We start from the raw sequence: 13,340 nt of genomic DNA, 5'->3' as shown, positions 1-13,340 counted from the left end.
TGCAAATTTCTGGGCTGCGCCTCCAAGAGCCCACTTTGGTGGTTCTGGGGTGGAGCTGACACTGGTGGTCTGGACCACACTCTGTACCCTCTTTCGGTCGCCCCTGCTTTTGTGGGCTGTAACGGTTCTCCGAGGGGTTCTCCTCTAGAGGGGTCTCAGCCTGGAAGGGTGAGGGGCAGCTGCACCTGTGCCTTCACTGGGGGCGTCCTCCTGTCTTCCGTGGAGATCACCTGGACCATCCGTGCCCCAGAGCCCACTCTCCTGCTGCCTTTCTTAACTTAAAAGTTAAAATCTCCAGAAAAGAAGGGACACCTTCAAGGTGACTCATAGGTGCTATAGACTAGATGCTTGTGGCCCCCTAGACTCGTGTGCTGAGATCCTACCCCCAGTGTGATGGTGTATGGAGATGGAGGCTTTAGGGGCTGATTTGGTCATGTGGGTGGAGCCCCCATGAACAGGATTAGTGTCTTCTCGGAAGAGACCCCAGGGAGCTCCCTGGTCCCTCGAGCCACATGAGGACGCAGCGAGAAGACAGCCAGCTACACACTGAACACAAGGCAACTTGATCCTGGTCTCCCAGCCTCCAGAGCTGAGACAGGTGTTTGCTGTCTGAGCCGGGCTGTGCTATTCAGGTTATAGCAGCCTGAATGGATGAAGAAAATAGGTTTAGTTTTGGGTTTTTTGTTTTTTTTTTTTAATTTCTTGGATCTACCATATGCTCTGCTCTTCGATGGTGCTTCCTGAATGTGATCTGCTCGGATTCCAGGAACAAGGCTGGAGTTAAGTGTCACGAGCCCTGCTTGACAGACGGGGTGGGGTTGGGGCATCTTGTTTGGAGCTGCAGTGTGGTCAGGACTGGGGTGGGGTGGGGTGGACTGGAGTCCATGCCCACTGGGTGTCCTTTGTCCACTTAAAAAAAGTGCACAGCCTAAAAGTTGAGACTTAAGTTTTATTTGGTGGACGTTCTGAGGACTCCAAGCCCAGGAGATGGCTCTAGGAGCCTGCTTGCTCCAAAGAGGTAGGGGAGAAGCCAGGATATACAGGAGTTTTTGCAACAAAGACCTAGTAGTCAGAACATCAAAAGATTACTGTTAATTAAAGACAACCAGACATCTCAAATTAAGGAATTTGATGCTTTTCTGTGTCTGGGAAGGTGCAAAGGTCTGGGCTCAATGAAATCATTCCACTGATGTGCAGCTAGCTGTCTAGGGCCAGTGTCCTGTCCTTTTCCATCCTGAGTCCCCACAGTTGGCACGCTGGGGCGGCTGCAGAGGCTGAGGGATCTCGTGAGCCAAGGAGTTGCCGTCCAGGTGGGTGAGATGCGGGGGAGGCAGCAGGAGGCACCTTGCCTGGAGAAGGTGGCAGCACAGCCGGGCCCAGGCCTGAGCCCCAGAGGCCCTCCTCTGCCCCCAGCAGGCCCAGTAGGGCAGAGAGCCGGGCGCTGGCATCTCCAAGTTCAGTCTGCTCTGCAGAGGGAGGGCTGGCCAGGTTGGTAGGAGACGCATGTGGTGTGGTCACCTGTCCTATTTGGGGGCTGGGTTGACATCTGGGAGGCTGGATGGGGAGCTGGTAGACCTGGGGACTCAGCAAGAGGCTAGGTGAGCCCTGATCCTTCCGCGTGGCCGTGTCCACAGCCGGGGTTCTCGCAGGAGGGGCCCAGGCGGCACCCAGGATCGGTTTCTGTCCCTCCAGGGGCGGACTGGGTGGTTTGTGAATGGTCTTCCCTCCTGTCTCACTAGTTACACCAGGAAGCATTCCTCCTCTTCCCACTCGCCTGTCCTGCCTGGTTTGTCCAGTTGGACCAGAAACTGCAGAGACAATTAACCCCTGGGGCTCAAGGGCTTCTTTCCCTGGGACCGGAGGCCAGAAGTTGCCTTGAGCAAATCTCGGCTGTCTGTTGCTGAGATTCCAGACCAGGCCCCTCACTGGACAGACGAGCATCCAGGCCAGTTAATCTGGGTTTGGGCTCCAGGCACCCCCGGTGTCTGGCAGGGTGGCCGCCTGCCAGTGATCGTGTCTAACTCTGAAAGGGAGGGACTTGGCGATGTGCCCGTCCTACATCACTGCACCAACGGGCCCAGGAAATGATGGATCTGGAAGTGATTTGAAAAGAGAAAAAAGCACAAAAACACTGCAGAGATCCAAACAAAACCACAACCCAAACCGGCCGGGACCGGCAACCAGGGCCGGCAACCGGGGCCTGTGGGAAACCTGGTTTTCTTTGGTGTCGCTTGTTCAAGCTCTTCTTCTAGGTCAACAATAGCAAAACAAACCAGTATTTACACAGGACCCGGGAGCCTAGCACTGCTGAAGCGGGGTGGGGAGGGATGCGATGCATATTTGCAAGAGCGCCTACAAGGGCCAGAGCCGCACTGCACTGAAGCTGAAGCTTACCTGTCTTGGAAAAACCCTCTTTAAGGTGTAAAATACAAAATCATCACTCCAAGAGCAGATCAAAAGGAGACATCTATTTGAAATGAGAATCCACAATAAACTGCAAATTCTCAACCGCTAACATTACCACCATATCACAAATTAAGAAAAAGAACCTAACAGTCGTATTAATTCTACTGTAACTTTTAAACTACATTTTGGGGGTACACACTCTGTTTACTTCTGTCAACTAAGATAAACGCGCAGCCTAAGAGTTGAGAGTTATGTTTTATTTGGCGGGAGGACTCGAGCCGGGATGACGGCTCTGAGGGGCTGCTCCGAAGAGGTAGGGGAGGAGCTGGGATATACAGGAGCTTTACAACAAAGACCAGGTAGTTGGAACAATAAAAGGTTACTTGTTATCTAAAGAAAAACAGGCATTTCAAGTTAAAGAATTTAGTGCTTATCTATGTATCAGAGGAAGCAAACATTTGGGCTCATTGAATTCAATGTCCTGTCCTTTCTTATTCTGAGTCCCCTCAGAGGGCACCATTGTGAGTGGCCGCAGAGGTCGGGCTGCAGGTCTGTCTTCACTGGGGGGCGGCGGCAGCAGCTGATGACTTGATGGCTTCAGTATTCTCTGTTTACTGATATGGCTTGCAGTGTTTTTCGTTCACACTTCTTAAGAGAACAATTTTAAAATAGCCTTTCTGTGGAGAGGATGGAAGGGACCCTCTGCCTTTCCTCACTTAGCAGGGAGCTTCTGGCCCCGTACGTCTAGAACCTTTGCTCCACTGCACTCCGCAGTCGCAGGGCACCAGGCACCCGAGCACACACAGCGCTCATCTCCCGAGGAGACGCCTGCCCTGCATCCCTGCCCCCAGCCAGCCCTGTGGGTGGTAGAGCATTTGGAGAAGCCATTCCCACACCTCACCGTTAACAGCAAATTAGCTACACATGACGGCAGACAATATAACATTTATGCATCCCAAATGAAATGTACCCCGGACTCAGCTTCCCCTGAACACCCATCCAAATAGGACTCCCGCAGAGGCTGCGGCATCAGCAAGAGAACAGGAGGAGCCCACCAGCAGAGAGACGGCGGCCCCGGTCCTCAGGGCTGCAGTCATGACATCTTACTTGTGCAATGTTTGTAAAGGGGACCGAGGCTCCCACCTCGTTAGTATCCAGGAAACGCCCCGCTCCGAGTTCCACGGTCCACGGCGACCCTCTGGGACCCAGCCTGGCCTCTCAGCAGGTGAGCTTTGGCCCGAGGACAGACGCCTAGCCAGCACAGGCCTGCTGGGAAGCGACCTGCACACTCCAAGCCCTTCCAGCTGCCTCTGCAGATGCAGGGAGACGGTACCAAACACAGACCCGCCATCAGCTGGCAGCGTCTGGGCCTGGGTTTCTCTGCAGCCTCTTTGTGTTAGTTTAGAAGAGAGGCACTCGGGCTCATTGTCTTGCCCTCCTGGTGCGAAGGAACGGCCCTCAGGTCTTAAGCCTCCAGGGTTTTTGGCCTGGCCTGTAGGGAGGATGGAGCTGTCACCTATGAGATAAGAAGGGGCAAGTTTGTGGGGAGATGACTGGCTCAGGTTTGGACAAGTTAAATCCGAGATGCACGCTTGACGCCCAGATGGAGACGTCAGAAAGGGAACTGAGAACCTGAGGGAGGCTGGGGCTGCAGAGAGAGGGCTGCGCTGGAGGGGAGAGGTGGGAGTCCTTCGCACAAATAAGCCGAGACGGAGACGGCTAAAGCCTGCGGCTGGGCGGGCGGAAGCCCGGGAGGAGCCCGTGGTCAGCAGGGAACCTGCAAAGGGGCAGGAGGAAAGCCCGGCACGGTGGGGCTGGGGGCTGAGCTGTGCCCTCCCCCACGTTCGCAGGCTCGAAGCCCTAAGCCCCGCCCCACCGCAGAATGTGACCGTATTGGAAGGTAGGTCTTTAGAGAGAAGATTCTGCTAAAAGAGGCCCGCGTCCACCCTGAGTGGTGTCCTCACAGGGAGAGGGGTATGTGGCCCTACAGGGCCCCCGGGCTCGTGCGCGGACGGAACGCCACGCAGGGGCGGAAGCTCTTCCCTTCTTCCCTCCTCAAGTCTTTGGGCTAATAATCAAATTGACGTAAGGCAGACTGACCGGAGGAGAACATCCACTTTGTATGCGCGGGACTCATGAAACTACGAGGCGCTGGGTCGTCGGGCTGCGCTATGTGGGGCTCCGCCCCGCAGCGCCGCGCTCCGCCCCGCGGGTCAGGAAGCGCACCCCGCGCCGCGCCTGCGCGGGGGACCCGCCGGGCCGCCTCCCCGCTCTCTGCCGCGCGGATGGGGCAGCCTACCGGCCGTCGGGCTCCGAGCAGAAGTCGGGAGGAGGGCTTGAGGGAGGGGGAGGCCCTGGGGAAGGGAGCTGTGTTTAAATGCAGATGCCTTTTGTTGCATTCGAAGGGGAAAGGCAGCTCCCTGCAGGCTTTCCTGGTGGGGGTGGAAGGACTCCAAGGACCCGGGGAGGGAGACGGGCGCCTGCTTCACGGGTGATGGAGAGTCCCTGACGGCTCTTCGGCAAGGTGGCTGCCAAGGTTGTCAGAGTCTAGATCTTCGTCCCCTAAACTGGCTCCTTACTCGAACTGCTCTGTGGAGAATCAGCTGAATTCCTTGCCCCCTTCCACCTGCTGACTTCGCCCCTCCCCCACGTGCCAAAAGTGGGAGGAGGTGAGGGGTGCAGCTTCCAGCTTGCTTTGTCGACTGAACCGAAAAAACAGCACAACCTAAAAGTTGAGAGTTACGTTTTATTCGGCAGACTTTCTGAGGACGCGAACCAGGGAGGCGGCCTCTCATCTCGCTCTGAGGGACGGCTCCAAAGAGGCAGGAGAGGAGCCAGGATGTATAGGAGGTTTTGCAACAAAGACCAGGTAGTCGGAACATCAAAAGATCTCTGTTAACTCAAGAAAGCCAGACCTCTCAAGTGAAGGAATTTACCGCTTTTCTAGGCGTGGGAAGGTGTGAAAGTCCGGGCTCACTGAAATCACTCCTTTGATGTGCACCTTAGCTGCCCAGGGCCAGTGTCCTGTTCTCTCCCACCCTGAGTCCCCACATGGGGCACTGTTGGGAGTGGCTGCAAAGTGGTTACAACATCCTTTGTTTACTGACTTGGCAGGTGACATTTTAAATTCACAGCTTTAAACCCGAGCAGATGAGGGACCTGAGTGGGTTGTCAGGCAGAGATCCTTGAAAGCCTGTTGAATCATTATTTAACACTCAGAGGGAGCCCCTCGTGTCTGCCACATGCTGCTAGAGACCCCACTGACAGAGCCCAGGAATCCTCTCAGCCCCGGGATGGACACCCTGCAGCGCACCCAGCAGGTGAGGAGACCAGGGCAGAGGGGTGTCATGACCTGTCCTGGGTCACACAGCCAGTGAACCTGTGGCAGAGACAGGAACCTGGCAGCCTGGCTTACATCACATGATTCCGGCCCAGCAGGTGAAAGACGTCAAAGATGAGTGGTGTGTATGTTAATCCTGATGCAGGAAAACAGGCGTGGGGCGTGAGGAGGGCCGTGTCCCAGGCTTCCGTTGAGCCCCTGGGACGTGCCCCGCCATGTGTGGGTCCTTGGCTTCATGCAGGAAAGAATCCAAGAGCAAGCCACAGTTGAGTGAAGGTAGATTTATTCAGAGAGATACATTGAAAGGCAAAAGAAAGTCCAAGAGGTGTGGGGGTTGCGTGCTCAGATTAAAAGTAGGTACACATTCCATTGACAGAATGTGGGCCATCTCTGAAGAGGGAGAGAGAGAGGCGGCCTCCAGGCGCTGTGTTGCTAGTTTTCATGGGCTTGGTGGCTTCATATGCTAATAAGTGGAAGGGCCAGTCTAAGTAGCCTGTGGAAGGGACTGGGATTCCCAGGAATCTGGCCATTTCCCACTCTTTGACCTTTTGTGTCTAGCCTTGGGACTGCCAGGGTGCCTGTAGGCGTGTTACTTACCATGTTAATATATTTCAATGAGTGCATAACGTAGCTCAAGATCTACTAGAAATTAAATCTCCCATCATCTTGAGCCTCAAGGCCTACTGGGGGTTGAATCTTTCACCATTTGGATGTTAATTGCTGTAGCATTCCTTGAATGGCTGTGCCCTGCCCCCTTCCATTCTGTCTCAATCCCAAACTCCCAATTTATCCTACCCCTTCTCTTTTGGTAACCGTGAGTTGTTGTCTATGTCTGTGAGTCTATTTCTGGTTTGTATTTGTCAGTTGTATCATACTTAGATTCCACATATAAGTGATATCATACGATATTTGTCTTTCTCTGACTTACTTCCTTTAGAATGATGATCTCCAGATCCATCCATGTTGCTGCAAATGGCATTACTTCATTCTTCTTTATGGCTGAGTAGTATTCCATTGCATAAATATACCACATCTTATTTATCCAGTCATCTGTGGATGGACACTTAGGTTGCGTCCATATCTTTGCTATTGTAAATAGTGCTGCTGCAAACACTGGGGTGCATATGTCTTTTTGAATTAATTTTTTTTTTTCAGATACATACCCAGGAGTGGGATTGCTGGGTCACATGGTAGTTCCAGTTTCAGTTTTTTGAGAAAGCTTCATACTGTTTTCCACAGTGGCTGCACCAATTTACTTTCCCACAAACAGAATATGATGGTTCCCTTGTCTCCGTATCCTTGTCAACATTTGTGGGGTTTTGGGTGTTTTTGATGATGGCCATTCTAGCAGGTGTGAGGTGATAGCTCATTGTGGTTTTGACTTGCATTCCCTGATAATTAGTGATGAGCATCTTTTCATGTGCCTCTTGGCCATTTGCATTTCTTTCCAGAGCTATTTTTGACACTCGGTACCCTATGTTGCAGGTTATTTAAAAACTACATTTTCTTCTAAGGAAGCAGGACAGTTTAATCCCCAAAGCTATAAATACATATTGTCAAATTAAAAACAAATGACATCTGGATGTAGAAAGGAGAGACTGTATTTGAAAGGCTATTGCAAGGGAGGGGAAGGGACTTTTCAATAGGAGAGGGGCTCTGAGCAAAGATTTACAAGCATCTCCACGTCTCAGACTGGTGGGGTTCCTGTCCCGCCCTCTGCCCTCTCTGTTCCCGCACTGGCCCATCTACTCCCCCAAACTCAAAGTTTCTCTCTCCTGGAGGACTAACGTGGGCAGAGAGAATGAACCTGTCTGTGGTTCTTACCTGAAAAAGAGGCCTAATTGCGTTGACTTTGCTTTTTGTGTAAAATAACGGGTGGTTTACTTGTAGCCTATGAAACGAATGGTTAAAGATTACTAAGGTTTTGTAGGTCCTAGAAGAAAATTAGCAAGTTGCTCATTTACTAAAAATGCAGAAGCCCAGAGTGTCTCCTGCTTCCCCTAAACTCAAGAGGCTGCCCATGTCCTCGGAGATAGGGGACACTGGCTGTTAGAGACATTTTCATATGAGAAAATCCAGAAAAGGTTTAATGACCCAGAAGAAATAGTCAAAACTCTACTTAAAATATAAAATGTTTTAATTTCATTACACACCATAAAATATCAGACACCACCTGTATAAATTCCAGCTGACCATATTGCTGACTTTTCACGCTCCCTTTGGATGAAGCCGTTTTGTTCCAACTTGTGACTTACAAATTTGTCATCCAGTTTCCCCGCCATGGAAGCCACCGCTTTCTAGCTGATAGTTTTCCGGGGTACTCATGTGGTTTTTGGTTTGTCTGTCTAATTTCTTTGAGTTACAGCAAGCTGGCTCAGGCAGAGGGCTGTCACTAGAAACTATCCCAAACTGAATCTGTTGACAAAACATTAGAACATTGTTTCTTTTTCATTCCTTTTGTAGGTGACTTTACATAACCTAGATACCCTTCTGTTTTTAATGTGGTCTTTAAAAGGCTTATTTAACACCCTGGGTCCCTGAGTGTGAGGTCATACCTTCTGGAATAATTCCGTCTCTGTCTTTTCTTCTTTATCTTCTGTGAGTGATTCAACCAGGTGACTACTCCAAGCATCCCAACCAACCCCTGATCCAGGTCATTTCAGGTTATTGTGCTTCCAGGGAGAAGAAGCTGGCTTTTTGTAAAAAGAAAAAAAAAAAAGATCTGGTGTTATATTTCACAATAACAACATTACTTTAAAAAGCAATTATGAGTGCCTTACAATGTGAGAAACTTAATAAGAACTTAAAGAGAAGACAACCTGATCTTTACTGGGGGTTGAATTTTTTAGGGAAAACGCTTATTTAGGGATCTGTGCTCTGATGGTGATTTCCAGAGGTTTTTATTTCTTGGCATCATTTGTGTTGTGTTGAGTTGGCAGTTGTTTTCAGTTGCCGCTATCAAGCTGTTACTGTTTTGTTAAGCTTTTTAAATTATCAATTTAACTTATTTTGAGTTGTTTGGTTATTTGAAGAGTGGTACAGCCATAGGATTTTTGGTCTAGAATTTTCTAATAACTAAACCCTGTGCCTTGGACTTCATAGGTGTTCCCCAAACCCTTCCTGATGGGCAGATGTGGATGGAGACCGCACGCCCAGGGAGCTTGTTGGGGCCGTAACGATGTGCTGCCTGTGAGTCTGCACAAATTAAAGTGTCTGCAAAATTCTCTCAAGATCAGTATGCTGAAACCGCCGGGGGATTTGAGACATCATCTGAAGCTTTATAGATAGAGCGTTGTTAACAATATCGAGCACCATGCAGACGTTGACATCCTTCTCCAGCGAAGGCATAAATCAATGATTCAGATACACTTCTAGGGCAAGTTGAATATTTACCTCTCTCCATTTTTGCTGTTGTTTTCACCAAGTTTTTCCTGCTGCGGAATGACAGTGGGCAGATGTTGGTAGCCTTCTGGGTCTTTTGCGCTAATTAAATTCAGATTGGGAGCAAAAGAGATTGTGAGATTTGTGATCTTTAAATTCTATTCTCCTTTGGATTTCTAGGCGCCCGGGAGATATATGCACAGTGGAGAGTGCAGCTATGTGCACATACACACACAGGAGTTCACACACATGCCCACATGCCAAAGCACACGCACGCTTATGGGCTCAGGTGTGCACACCCAGCTATATATACATATGCATTCATTTTGCTTCATATGTGTACCTGTGCTCAAACCTGATCACACACACACACACACACACACACACACACACATCTGTCATCCTTTGTTTTCTTTTCTACAACTCTGTTCTCTAGGTCAAGATACCCCCAGGAGAGCAGGTAAAGCTTTAAATTTTTGTTTGCTTGTTTTATTGAAGCATAGTTGATTTACAATGTTATGTTACTTTCAGGTGTACAGCAAAGTGATTCAGTTACACATACATATATATATTCTTTTTCAGATTCTTTTCCATTAGGGAAAAGCTATTACAGGATATTGAATATAGTGCCCTGTGCTGTACAGTAGGACCTTGTTGTTTATCTTTTTTATATACAGTAGTGTGTATATGTTAAATTTTTTAAATTAAGCTTAAGCTTTATTAAATGCATATGCCCCGTATATAGTCATCTTTTTATTGTTGTATACGATGATCTAAAATGGTTCATGTAACTGCTCATTTTTCTTCTCACGAAGACAAGTACTTAAGTGATAAATCTGGAAACAAAAATCACCTCAAGGTTCAGTTCCACAGGAAAGGACAGAGGGTGTGATACACAACACTCGGCACTCAGGCTGCCTTTGGCCTGTCATAAGCCATCCTCCAAGGCTCTGAACATTGTCCTTGGACTGTTGCCATGGCCACACCAAGTCAGAGGGGCCACGCACAGAGCGGTGCCTGATGGTGGCCACTGCCTCCCCACCCGGCGTGGATGTCCTCATGGGACACCAGATCATGTTCAGTCTTCAAAGCAACACTGTGATATTCATTCTGTTTCAGGAAAGGAGACTAAAGGCATTTTGTGTGTTGGCTGTAGTCTTGGATTTGGGGACTTATGAAGGGTTTAGGAGCCATTACTTTCAAATAAGAGGTATCTTCTGAACCACAAAATTCTGTAGACTGCAGAGCCACGTGGTCAAGGGAGTTGTCATGGAAACACACCTTCAGATTCACCATGTCCTCCTCTGTCCTCTCCAAATGTGGCAGAGAGGATGGTTATCTCCTTGTCACTCATCCCACCCCTGCCGCATTGTGGCAGCAGCCCTACGATTGGCGGGTGGGTCTCAGAGCTAGGGAATCTAAGCCAATCATAGAAACTCCAGCTTCTTCAACAGCAATTGGTCAGAACGACCTTGTCTAAGCCAGTCAACACATGGCATTTCCTTGGTGGAGAGGGACTGGCTCAGGAATGGACGTGAGACTGACTACGGCCAGTGAAACATCCAGGGAAGTTGGCTGGTGGCTTCTGGAAAAGATTCTGTATTGTCTAAAGAGATGGCCTCTTTCTCTCTCACTGGATGTTACCGTGGACTCACAATGACTGCCCACAACCATCTGACAGCCAACCACCTTCAGGAGGGAGCTCATACTCTGGATGGCAGATTGGAGACACAAAAAGGCCCTGATCTCTGGTGACTTTTTTTCAGGCAAATTCCCAATAGGTGGCACGTTGAAATAGGAATGATCTGAAGAGAGTTTAATAAAGCAACTGCTTGAAAAAGTGCAGAAGAGTTAAGTTCAATGCCCCCGTAAAGATAGTACCAGTGGGGGGTGCTGTCTCCTCCTGCCTTCTGCCCCCGCCCCCAACTCCACCAAGTCCTGAAAGAGAGGAGGAGAAGTCTGGAACCTGGAGGCAGAGGGGCTCTGTGGGGATGGCCTTCTCAGAGGGGTTGGGCCCGTCCGTGGGCTGCAGCCGGCCTGCGGGGGTCCCTGCAAGGGGGGAAGTGGGAGAGGAGATACCGTCCTCACTCCCCTCTCCTGTTGGGCTCTCCTGCTCATGTTCCTCATTAGCCAGATTTCGCTGGGAGTCTGTCCGGCAGCACAGGGAGGGCTGGGACAGTCTGGAGGGGCAAGTGGAAACTTCCAGCGCAGTGTAGGATGATCGGGCAAGAACTGCCGGACGTGCAGCTGCAGGACAAGTAACTTTCCTTGTTTTAAAGTTACTTTAAATTGGGCTTTCTGTTTCTTGCACCCCAAAGTATCCTAACAGACATAAAGTATTTTATGTGCACATTTAAAAAAAACGTTATGGGCACAAAACTGAATGAGGAAACTCAAGAGAAGAGGCAGAAGCTACCAGCCTATTGGTGTCCAGGCCCTGACACAGGCAGGGCCACCAGGACTTCACGCCCTAAATGGGAAAGGACACCAGAGGCACCCGGGAGCCAGCTCACACTAGGGAAGAAAGAACAGGAGCAGGGCTTCCTCCCGTGAACAGAAAGCGGGACTGCTTTTGGCAAGGGCTGCTTGCTTGACCTGGGAAGGTGGTGGAGTTGCAGGTGAGTTAACCATGAGCCTGCCAGCAGTAACAGGATGCCAGGAGGAAGAGGAAGCCAAACAAACAAACCAGCAGGAGACGCAAAATCATGTTTCAAAGTGTAGGGGAAAGAAATGCCTTGAAAACATTTCCAGTAAGTGTAACAACGGGAAGGATGCTCCGAGGAAATCCAGAGTTCAGCAGTCATCAAAGGACTTTAACATGCTGTGTGTGCCCTTCAATGAGACAGAGGGAAGGACCAAAACAGAAATGACCAAAAATTAGGATTCTGTGAAATGACTCAAGCAGCTGTCAATCAAGAAGAAGTGGATAAAAGAATGGACACTTGGAAACCCTGGAATTTAGAAAATAAAATCAATATTGAGATAAACAACTTAATACACAGGATAAACCCTAACGTGGACACAGTTAAAGAGACAATTAGTGAAACAGAAGATTGTACCAAGGAATGAATGCCGGCGGGACAGAGATAAACAGATAAAAAATGGGGAAGAGACTTAAATAACATGGCCATGAAATGAGACCTTGCAGCACGCATCTGATAGCAGGTCCAGGACTAGAGAATACGGGAGAGAACGGAGGAGCTCTCCAACTTGTCCTAGAAGGGAATTTTCCAAAGTTGAAGAAAGATATGGGATTCCAAGCAGAAAGATAACACAGAGAAGCAAGTAGGAGAATAAAATAAGCCCACAGTCAGATGCATCGCAGTAAAAATGCAGAACAAAGGAAAAGAGAAAATCTAAAGGGTGGCAGAGAGGAAGAAGGTAGGTGGCCTACACAAAGGAATGATAGACTAAAAGCTGACACCTCAATATTCAGGATAGAAAACAGTGAGTGGAAACTTCAAAAGGCAGAGGAAAACGACCTTCAACCTGGAATTCTATCAACAAGCAAATGGTTATGAAGACTGAGCGCAAAAGAACAACTTCAGACTTATTAAGAGTGAAGAGTTTAACGGAGGCTTTTGATGAAGGAACTACAAAGTCAGTGACTCTCCACCTTGGATACCCACGGAAGCACCTGGGGAAAACCCTAAACTCCAGTGCCCGGGCCACGCTCCGGAAGCAGGCGTTGGTAGTTTTCGGGCTCGCTAGGTCGTGCCAACGTTCAGCCAAGACTGAAATCACTGTGCTACCTAGTAACTTCAGGAAGAAGGAAAGCAAATACAGGGGAGGTTAAAACAAGAGCACGGGAATCAGTAAACCGCATCAGCTAATGCAACTCGCTATTGTCTGGGGGAAATTAGGACTCCTGGCAACAGCTTCGTTGGTTCTGGTGAGACAGCTATTGGAGAATCTGAATTTCACTTGGTTCATTCTATCCCAGGTGAATTTTTCTCATTCATTTGCCAGGGAATTTACATCTGTTTGGGGGAGAAGGCGCAGTTCAGAGGTGTGATTCTATGACGGGGTGGACTGCAGTCTGGCTGCCTGTTGGGAATACCTGGGGAATGTTTTAAACCTGTTAGTGCTTGGGGTTCACTCCCTGGGGTGCTGCTTTGATCAATAAGGGGTGAGGCCTCTCTGATAGGAGCTTTCAGCCAAGTTTGAGGATCCCTGAATTAGGGATTCTCTGGGCCAAGGACCAAGAAGCATT

The sequence above is a fragment of the Camelus ferus genome, chromosome 1 (genome assembly GCF_009834535.1).
Source record: "Camelus ferus isolate YT-003-E chromosome 1, BCGSAC_Cfer_1.0, whole genome shotgun sequence".
NCBI classification, from domain to species: Eukaryota; Metazoa; Chordata; class Mammalia; order Artiodactyla; family Camelidae; genus Camelus; species Camelus ferus.
This window is presented reverse-complemented; position numbering follows the sequence as displayed.